Genomic DNA, 11,099 nt, shown 5'->3' with positions numbered 1-11,099 from the left:
GGAGGAGGAGAAGATCCAGCAGGCAGGAATTGTGCAGCAAGATTGATTGATTTAATTATTTTACAAACTCTTTTATAGACTTTTTTCTTCATAGTCTAATTGGACAAAGGACCAGCCACCCCTTGGGGGTGATTGGCCAAACTCCTAAAACATCCACTATCAAAATATTTTCTACTATACCATAAACAAGACTTTTCAAGGTTGCAGGTGGCTTGGTTGTTTACATTCCCTGCTACCTCTTCTGTGAGAGAGAAAAAGTCTCTCACGGCCTTAGAAAAATAACAAGAAGATCCTCACTAACAGCATTTTTGTACCTACATTTGGGAACAGTGTGAAATCCAGAATTACTAGTGAAAAGTTTTGACTTAGACTAGATTGCAATTTGTTTATTTTAGAGGTGTGATAAATTACTGTCTGCCAGAAAATCCAATTTGATGCTTCAGGACTTTAACATGTATCTGTAAGATACACTTCTACTTATTATTTTGCAATTTTTGCAGTGGTAGTAAAACGGAAAGGTGAAAATTAAAATTTAAATGACAAAGCAAAAATAAAAGGTAAGGTATTTTATTCATACTAAATAGAGAAGCACTGGCACTCTTTTTACAATATATAGTTCCTTATCCATCTTTTCTGGCCAGTTTCATGAGCAAAAAAAAAGCAAGGAATACAGATATATAGCTTAATCTTTCTGTCTCATTTCCTACACCAAGGAGACTCATTGCCTTTGCCCTTTCTCAGAAGGATATAAGGTTATAAAACCAAAGTATTTTTATTAACAGGAATTGTTATCAAGAAAAATTACCCTTTTTCTTTAATCAATCATAAGTTAATCTAATGTGAAATTTGAAACTTGCCTAAGTTTTGATCAACCCAATTTTTCCTCTGAACTCTCTACAAACTTTCTTTGCAATACATTGTTGAGGGAGCACTGATGAATAGAGAGAACAAATGCCTTTACTAAAGCAAATTATTTTATGATATTTATTTTTGAATTGGCTGTCATTGAAGTAGAATATGAAAAAATACCTATGAAGTTTGTGCAGTCTAAAAATTATCTTTGTGAACATATTTATATGCTATTTGCAAGTATCGAACACCATCTGCTTTTTATATTCTGAATCAGGCCACCAAAAACATGTATCAACGTAGGAAATTGTCATATCTATAGAAATAATAAAAAGGAAATGTGAATTTTTTTTGAATTTTTATTGCTTTTTGTCTTAACCTGTAGAGTACACTCAATTCATTTTCCTAACTATTATGAAAATATGACATTCAGATCTATCTAATGAAAGTTGCAGTTCATGTTCACAAATTCAGTCTCTCAGGGTTGACAACACTGTAATGTGTATGTTTCTTTGGAAATGTTATAAAAGTTAAATCAAGAAATTATCTAAGTGCAATGTTCTTCCTTAAAAGCATCTAAGATCTATATATTGTCCTTAATGTGAAGTGGAGAGGACAATATAAGTAAGATAGAATCTCTGGTAACAAAGGAGGAAATTCCTTTGTGAAGTCAACAACGTGTTTTTAAAAGTTCTGGAAATAAAATATTTGAAGCAGTATTGCTTTTGACAAGGACTGAAAAGCAGGACAGATATTGGAGAGAAATTCAAAGAAGGTAATAGACAATCATAAAAGAACAAAGGTGCAGAGTAGACATGACATAAGGTTAGCAAACAACTCCAGTCACTGGAGTCTGTTATGATAAAACCAGAAATATGTTTTTGATACAATACTGCCTCCTCTAAAAAAATAAGTGAAGAGAGATTGCACAACCAGGCATCTAGAAAATGTACCCCTCAAGACATTTATCTATGTTTTCAATATCCCTGTGTTTCAGCAATAAGTGTCACCAGGCTCATATGGCTTTTCTCTGGCTACCATGCGCTGACCAGGGATGGAAGAATGGAAGTGCTCTGCTATATTTTCCTGCCACAGTGCAGAGTGCCCACAAGCTCTGGGCTAGGAAACACTGGGGAACAGCAAGTATTCATTCTTTGGATGGGGTTTTCTTTTATTTCTGGTTTTGATTTTGTTGGTGTTTTTTTTTGTTTGGTGAGGGTGTTTTGGTTTTTGTTTTGTTTTGTACTGTTTCTTTGTTTGATTTTTTTTTTTTTTTTGGTGGGGGTCTTGGTTTCAGTTTGCTTTGTTGTGTCTTCTTGTGGATTTTACACATCTCTTTGCTAGTTGTTTAACTTACTCTAGTGAACTCTCAAGAAGGTGTTTGAAACAATGGTAAAAAATCAGTTCAAAGCCATGAATTTCTGCATGCCTAATAATCAAGTAACTCATATGCATTATGGTATATATGTGAGTTCATATATATTATATATATATATGAACTTTGTACAACTTTCATCCCATACCACTTGGCAATTCCTAATTTAGAATGTGCCTTAACCTCAGCAAAAGAAAGCAATGTGCAAAATGTACTTCAAAGCATGATATAGCAATGTATCCACTGATTAGAACAGGATCTGAACTTAAAGGACAAGATCTGGCTTTATTTTAGTGCTTAAAATTTGAGCCTTCTTATGATATCTTTGGTGTATTAGAGACCTCTTATAAATCAATCTGATAAATCTGAGATGTGTTTGTAAGGCATGGCTCAACATGATGTGTCATCACTCTGGGACTTTGAAAATATTAGCTTATACTTAAAAAGTCTTTATTGACTCAATTATTAATTACTCTTACTATAAGATTATGATAGTTTAATTATTTAGATTTTTTCTTCTTCAGCTTCTAGCCATTGATATATCTGGCTTTTGCACTGTCAAACCTCCTACATTTTTGGTTCCTTTGGTAAGCATATATGATCATCAAATCACGTAAATACTATTCTGAACACTACAAAAATTTAAATTCTTGCATCTTTAGGACATGTTTTTAAATGTTTTCATGATACCAATAGTGGTTCTGTAAACACAGTTCCATTTCTTCAGCATGTGAAAATGCAGATGACAGTTAAGGCTATAGTAACAGGTTCTTCATTAAAGACATATAATTATGACATAAATATTGAAATATGTTAAATAAGCATACTGAACAGGGTTATTATATGTAGGACAATCTCTCTTTTAAGAAGAGGGAGAATGTCAAAGGCTTTTATTGCCTGAGGCAGAGATCTGTAGGAGTAGACAGAAATGTCTCCTGAGTTATCCTATTTAAAGCTGCCTTGAAAAGAATGCTAACTCTACTTTTTCTTCCTCCCTGCTGCAAGAAAAATATCACATATAGGGGGAAAAAAAATTTAAAAATAGAATACACATGTACCATGTATACAGTAGAATCAACTTGGAACTAGTCTTGTGGCCTTTGTTTACAGAAGTAAATCTGGATTCTTGTGCTATCATTTAATACTGCTGAAGTTCTCTCTTGCCTAGATCATGCTTAAATACATGCTGCTGTCCTTGTCTTTGCTTTTATAACTTTTCCTTCTTCCAAAAGATTCTGGCCTTTGTTTTACCTCTGCCCTACTTTGATTGCTGATACTGAGAGCATTCAGATGCCTCCATTCATTGCTTTCCTTACCATCACTTTCTCAATGCTGGTTCTTGGCCTTCACACAAATTTTGTAATGTTTTTCCACAGCCTTTCTTGCCCCATCTTTCCCCTTTCACTATGAAATAGGAGTGTTTTGCTCTCCTTTTGTCTGTGAAATGGCAAGAAAATACATTACACTGTGTTACTCAGTGGAGCAGTTGTTTCAAGCCAACATTAAGGACCATCTTCAGATCTGAAATTAAGCATATTCTGATAATTCAAATATTGAAGTTTAGGGTAACTGCCACGGAATACTTGAATTCCATTATATATCATATAATTTATGGCCTCAGCAGTTCAAATCATACTGGTAGCAATTTGACAAGCATGAGAAAAAATTGTTTGAGAATCCAGATTGTTATGGTGCATGAGACAAATAGTGATCTAAAATATACAACAAAGTCTTTCATGTCTATTTATTGTTCTCATATTGTTTGAGAAGAATTAAATTATATCTGCTCTTGACACTCTGAAAGTCACTGCAGTCCACTGTACTCTGCTGTCTAAAGAATAAACCCAAAATATTTTATAGCACTGGAAACTCAGTCATGATATTATGGTAAGTTTAAATAAATATTAATTCCACTTCTATATTTTACTAATTTTTTACCTATTATATTGAATGTAAAAGAATGTCTAACATCCACCTCTGATTTTACTTCAATATATTCCTTTCTAATACACACATAAACATAAACAGATACACAAATAAAGCCTCTCACTCCACATCCCACAGATTGTTTTAAATATAAATTTTAGATAAGATTCAATTAACCCATGTGGAATTAAAGTGACATGTCCAAAGGAGAAAGAAAGTGAACTGTTTTACAATCAATGTGCAAAGACACCCGCTGATGTCCAGTAATTTCTTCCCTTTCCCCTTGTTTTTCTATTTGTCATTCTATCGTTATCTCCTTTCTTCCTCTTTCAATATTTCCTTGGCCTTCTGTAGCTCTTATTCTTAATATTATGAAATACCCAAAAGTTCATCTGGGCACCTTATTCATCACAAATTTTCAGCCCAGAGAGAGTGATGATTCTTGGCTTCTTTATGACAGAAACTCAAGTACCTTTTTATTTTCTCCATCCATTCATGAAAGACAAAATTCTTCTCTCACTTCTTCATTAGCAGTAATTTGCAACAGGGAAGCAGAATTATTGGGAAAGATAAACACACAGACACACAGATTGTTCGGAATCCAATTCCATATGCCACAACTCACCACTGAGAATCCAAACCTCCCATTCTCCTCATTCTTCACCAAAATCAGGACACTGTTATTAAAGAAGCAGACCTGTTATCCGTGTTTTTTTATTTTTATTCTGATTTAGTAGTCTGAAGGATTTCACACTTTGCATTGCAGTTTATGAGTTAGATGCTTGCTAATCAGATGCTTTCTAAATAAGATGCTTTCTAATTTTGGCAAGGAAGCTCCAGAATGTAGAGATTTAGGTGAAGAGCCAAATATCATAAACACAGCTCCAATAATCTCTTCACATATTTCCAAACCTGTTGGAACCCTGGGTTCTGAGAATTTCAGCCTTTCAGTACTGAGAAGCAGTGATTCTCAGAAACACAGTGTATTCGATCCAAAACCCTGGGAAAAGTTTCCTAAATTGTGTGATAACACTGAGGTTGTTGCTGTGTAATTAAAAGTTATGTCACTGGGTGAAATATGTAGAAATGTAGAAAATTAGGTTTAGAAGAGATAGGTAGTAATAGGTTACAATATGGAGGATTTGGGGTGTTGATTTATGTCTTCTTTCTTCTCCTTCTTCTTCACAAATCTGAATGTTCTGTCATTGGGTCAAAAGATCCACACTGCAGAACATGAAAAGTTAGTAATTGGATTGTAAGTAAAAACACATCTCATAATTGGTTAGTTTAGACTTTAAAAAGCTTAGAAAATTAAAACTCACGGCCATTTTCCACCCTGCCAACAAAGAGGCACACTCTGTGCACCTGTGTTACTGATAAGATATAATAAACAACTAAGTCCGAACAAGAATCCTCGATCTCCTGCATCTCAATTCAAACTCTGAGTAAAAGGAGTCAAGATGTAGAGAAAAAGAAGAAAAAGCAATACAAACCCTTTATATCACAACCAGCATGATAATCTATGAAATGTAAATAATTTTAACAATTCAGCTGTGTTAACTCATTATTCAGTAACCCCCTTTTCTTACAGTTCCCCTTCCCTCCTCTTCTTTATAAATATTAAATGTGTACTTCCATGTCATTTCTAAAGCTGTTTACCTAAATCCAGCAGGCTTCACATTTCCACACCAGATTCCACAAAACTACCATAATGCATATGTGTGTGTATTTTTCCCTAAAACCAGACCTAAATTACTCTAACGGGTGAGAATAACTCAAAATTATGGATATTTGGGAACTCCTGAGGAATACGGATTTAAATAACTTCTCTGAGGCTAGTATTGGGATGCAGGGTAGTTTAGTGATTCATGACACCTGTCTTCAAGTATATTACTGCACTTGAAATGCTACATTTATTCAGTCAAAGAAAACAAAATGAAAACAAAAACAGTAACAAAAAATTGAAGCTTTTTTTCAGTATCCTCTATTAATCAAAACCACAGTGTGTTATTTGATTTTTGTGTTTCTTAATCACACTGAATTCCAGTAAGTGGTATATTAATAACAAAGACTTTATTGCTACTTTTATTTTAGCATCTATATTCACTGTGCCATTCTGAAGAAGTCTAATTAAAAAAACAACTCTCCTAATACATGTATTTTCATAAATCTGACAAACATGAATGAATACTTTAATGCTCTCAGATGTGATTGCATGGAGTTCTTTGCAAACTATAATTTCATAGGATACATATAATTTCATCTAACAGAAACTTTGCTATTCAAGTCTTATTTTATGATTACATTCAGAATGAAAAATCCATTCAGCTTACCTTCAACATGGAATTTAGTGGTGGAAAATTTTGTACCTTATTTTCTTCCTCTGATTCTATTTTTCTTTTTTTTTTTTTAATGCTTTTATTTGAATATGTATTACTTTAACAGTTTTATTTCTGCTTTTCTTTGATGTTTCTCTTTTGCATATGCTATTAAAATTTTAGCAGTATACCAGAAAACACTGGACTTGAATTTGCATAATGATATGTTTTACCTCAAATATGACATTTTAGAAGAAAACAAAATTCTGAGTGTTACCTTTTTTTGTCATTTCAGCACCCTCCTCTCCATTCCAGCTTTATTTTCAGTACTTGTCTCAAGTGCATATACTTCTAAACAGCTTTCAAATTGCAAATGACACATATAGACCCACAACAAATTAAAAAAATCTCAAAATTACATCTCAAGTTTTCAGGGATGTCAGTTCACTAACTTTGTTCTAAAGGTGGTATCCAAAGCAAAAGAAAAAAAAAAACGTGTAGGCCTAAGAAACAAAGTACATTAGTGTATATTAGTAATGACACGCTAATGGGATTGAATAAGTTTCTGTCTGATTTGGGATAAGGGCAGAGGAATTCTGCATCTGCTCTGAGCACATCTGGATGAAGCCTCTTAGAAATGGAAGCTGAAAAAAAGTCCTTTAAGATCCAAGCCAAAATATTTTGAATAAACTATAAGTTAGTTCTTGATAATAAACTTTAAATTAGTCTTTAATTTCCTCTTTCATATTTTTTTTCTTTGTGTGTCTAGAAAAATGTACATGCATGCTACACAAATGAATGAAGGTGAAAGGTGGGACTCAGCTCTCTTACTACCCATATAAATGAGAGAGACTTCTAAATCAGAATTAGATGGACATCTCTGGAGGACCATTTATCAAGCTTCTTAGATACCTATTTAAGAATTTCTTAATTGCTTCAAGATTTATTGATTGCTTACTTCTATTTCTTAACATATGAGGATATATGATCTTGGACCATGCAATGCACTACTGATCCTGGCCCAAGAAATTTATCCATATCTCAGCATCTTTATAAATACTAATATTGATTAAAAACCCTGAAACCCCTTTGTGCATCCTATCTTCTAGTCCTCTAGAATAATTTGGGAACTTTGGAGACATTTACTGAAGAGTTTTTTCCAGAAAACCTTCATCTTTATCCACACAAATGGCCTTCTTAACCCAGGATATGCCCAGATGTGAAGAGGACTCAATACCATGTTCATAAACCATGGTGTAACCTCAGGACTGGAGACATAGCTGTCCTTATTCCTATTCTGGAGGGAGATAGATATATTCAGGGCAAAGGGATCTGCTGTGGCTTTCTTTTTTTCTTTCTTTTTTTTTTTTTTTTTTTTTTCTTTCTTTCTTTCTTTCTGTGGTGGCAAGCTGCATGGTTCACAGCAGTGTGAAAATAATTTGGGTTTTGTGCTTTGGAGAGGCAGAAAGGTCTCATTAATATTCTTTGATGGGAAAGACCATCCTGTTGGTGTATTCTTTGTCTACTACTTCCACTCACTTTTCCTGTCTGTCTAAGCCTACAGGACTGACAAGAGAGAGAAATGGAATTCTTTTCTCTTTTGTAGTTATTTACAGGTTGTTGGCAGGAGAGGGATTCTAGCAAAGGTTTAGTGGTGTAGACAGCAAATGCTTTGTGAGAAGCAAGACAGTCCTAGAAAAAAACAAACAAAAAAAGTATAATAGGTTAATTAAGAAAGTCTATCACCTTCTTGTTCTTTGCTCTGCAAGGGCCTTTTAGATTCCCTTTTCAAATTCATCTTATTAATGGCAGCACACACCATCAAAAAAATAGCAGTTACATCAACATGGGATGAAATTCCATCATGCCTCACTCTCCTCAGTTATGTTTGCCCAAGAAAAAGAAAATCCAAGAAGTAATTTTAAAAAAACCAAAATTGCAATTTTTTTGGTAAGTAAATAAATTTGAACTCAAATTAACATATTTTTCTATGTTACTTGTAAAACAGACATCATTTCAAACATATGACACATTGGTTATCCCAGCATGAGAGATTCAAAATGATGTAAAAGGGAAAAACCTAACATACCAGAAAATAACACATAAGCCATTTTAGGTTAGAAAATAGGAGAGAAATAATTTGGCACCTTTAAATTTTTGGAAAGACAAGATGTGATCTGAAAAGGTTAATTGGTATGTAGGTTGTTCCTATTCAACAAATTTGAATCCTTTCTACGGTAATTCAGTGAGTGGTTTCAGAACCAAGCAAATATAAATCTGTTATTAAATACTGTAAAATCAATGTAAGACAAAGCCTAGATTTTGCTTGGGGTGATATACGTATAGAATACTAGTTTAATACATTACTGTCAGAGTAGATCTTGCATATATTAAATAAAAGACTTTAAAATATTCAGTTGTGCCAAATTTTTCACTGGATAACACAAAATAAAGCAGCATATGAAACAGAGTCTGATTCACTAAAATATGTGCCTGTGATCTTGAATCTTGCTATTCCAGAATTTATGAGGGCTACTATACCTGTTGCTATTCTATTTAATACTTTTATTTTTCCGAGTTTATTTATGTATTTCACACCTTATTAGCTGCAAGAACAGATTATTGTAATTCTCTCTGCTAGAGTGTGCCAAGCTCAAGTTATCTCCAAAGTACAGTATGTCCAAAACCCCTCATCTCAACTTTTAGCCTTCAATGTTAACAGACAGTCTATTAGTTCTACCTTTGAAGACTTAAAGTGGCTGGTTTTTTTCAACTAGAACTATCTTCAAAATATAGATTCTATTTCTTGAGTCATTAAACAAATTTAAATTCTCATATCTGAGCTTCTGGTGAGCATATACCATGCTAGGATCAAAATCTGTGAACTGTGTCTTTAAAATTTTATCTTATATCCCTTCTTCCTTTTTCTCTGTTATATTAGGCTTTGGTTTTGTTTTGATTTGTGTTTGGGGGGTGGTGTTTGGGTTGTCTCTTTTTTTATTTTTTACTTATTTCTGTTCTTTATTTATAATTCAAATGTACTGTGTAAACAAGATAGCTTCATACTTTGCCTTTTATATATATTTTCTGGTTTGTTTGATTTTTTTCCTAAATAAAAAGTTAAATAATTGAACAGAAAATATGAAGCTGATAGTCTCATTATTTACAGGATTTCCATTAAAATACTAGGTCAGGTTAAAAACTCTCACTGTTTTCAGGAATGTCTTAATGCTTATTTCTATTTACTATTGACTATCTTCTTTGTGCATTTTTTTCACATTTTTCTTCTGTATTCTAAATCAAAAAAAAAAAAAAGGAAGAGTTAGGAGATTTTAGAGAGAAAAATTATAAAATGTTTATTTACTTATTTCTATTTATCTATTGTTTTTCTATTTCAAAGTTCTGCAAGATTTCATGTACATGCCTGGAGGGGTCACCAGACTCTTCTTGTTTTATATGACCCACTGAATAGCTGTGCAATGGCAGGGCTTTTTCCTATTTGAAAAAACTAGTTTCCTCCGTAAAACTGATGTTAAAATATTTCTTTTTTGAAGTGAATGGAGATTGACCCTTAAAAATTTTGGCCACGATGTAATCTATTATTTTATTTTAACAAACTGATAATATTTTATTTTTTATAATACTGTAAAATTCAGAGAGGAATTTGGTTCAATCAATTTTATTTGCTAATTTAACTAAAAAATAGTCTACAAAAACTTATAATGTAAACAGGCCTGAAGTGTCAATTTACTAAATGTAGAGATAGGGAATGAAAAAAATATTTTTTTACCTGTCCAATTCTACAATTTTTTTTTATTTTTCAGGGTGTGTTACCACACCTGTTATGAAGTGATTCGTGAATTGTGTGTTCTCCAAAGCATGGTGCTTGCATTATTTTATGTATTACTCACAGAACTTTCAGAAGGAGTTTTCAGTTAACATTCTTACTCCAAGGAAATTATAATGTGTAACAAGATATTCCAAGAGGATATAGCTTCTTATGTTTAATTGTAACTGCTTACAAATGAAATTTTCTGTTACTTGTTCTTCTCCTGTGGTGATGAAAAGAATTATTTGGGTTTTGCAAATATGAGACACTTTATAAATTTTAATGAGTAGTATGAGATGCTGCTTACCATTAATGACAGGAAATATTATTGTCAAATACATTATTTTTACTTCCCTGAGTACAGAAAAAAACCAAAAAAAGCTGAAAAAAAGCCAAAAACTTGGCATGTTACATAAAACACTGCCTTTTGTAGACTACAGTACAGATCAAATATGATTGACAGTGAGCAAAATGGAATTCACTGAATATTCTAACATGAATAGAGAAAATCGACTTGGACACTCAAGTGATAAGTTCCATCATGACTGGAAATTCATGCAAATTATTTGACAGGCATGCAAAAATGAGACAGATTGCCACTCACTGAGTAACAGAAACTGAACCCTGACTGCTGGTATCATGGTAAATGTAGCAGTCAGATGCATGGATGTCTCTTTCTCCTCACACTTAAGCACATTTAGAGGCTTAGGAAAATGAAGTTATTAATACACATCTTCAGTTAAATCACATATTCAGCCTTAAATTCTAAGAATGGTCTTCCTTGTATCCAGCTGGACTCAGT

The sequence above is a fragment of the Corvus brachyrhynchos genome, unplaced genomic scaffold (genome assembly GCF_000691975.1).
Source record: "Corvus brachyrhynchos isolate BGI_N302 unplaced genomic scaffold, ASM69197v1 scaffold12, whole genome shotgun sequence".
NCBI lineage: Eukaryota > Metazoa > Chordata > Aves > Passeriformes > Corvidae > Corvus > Corvus brachyrhynchos.
This window is presented reverse-complemented; position numbering follows the sequence as displayed.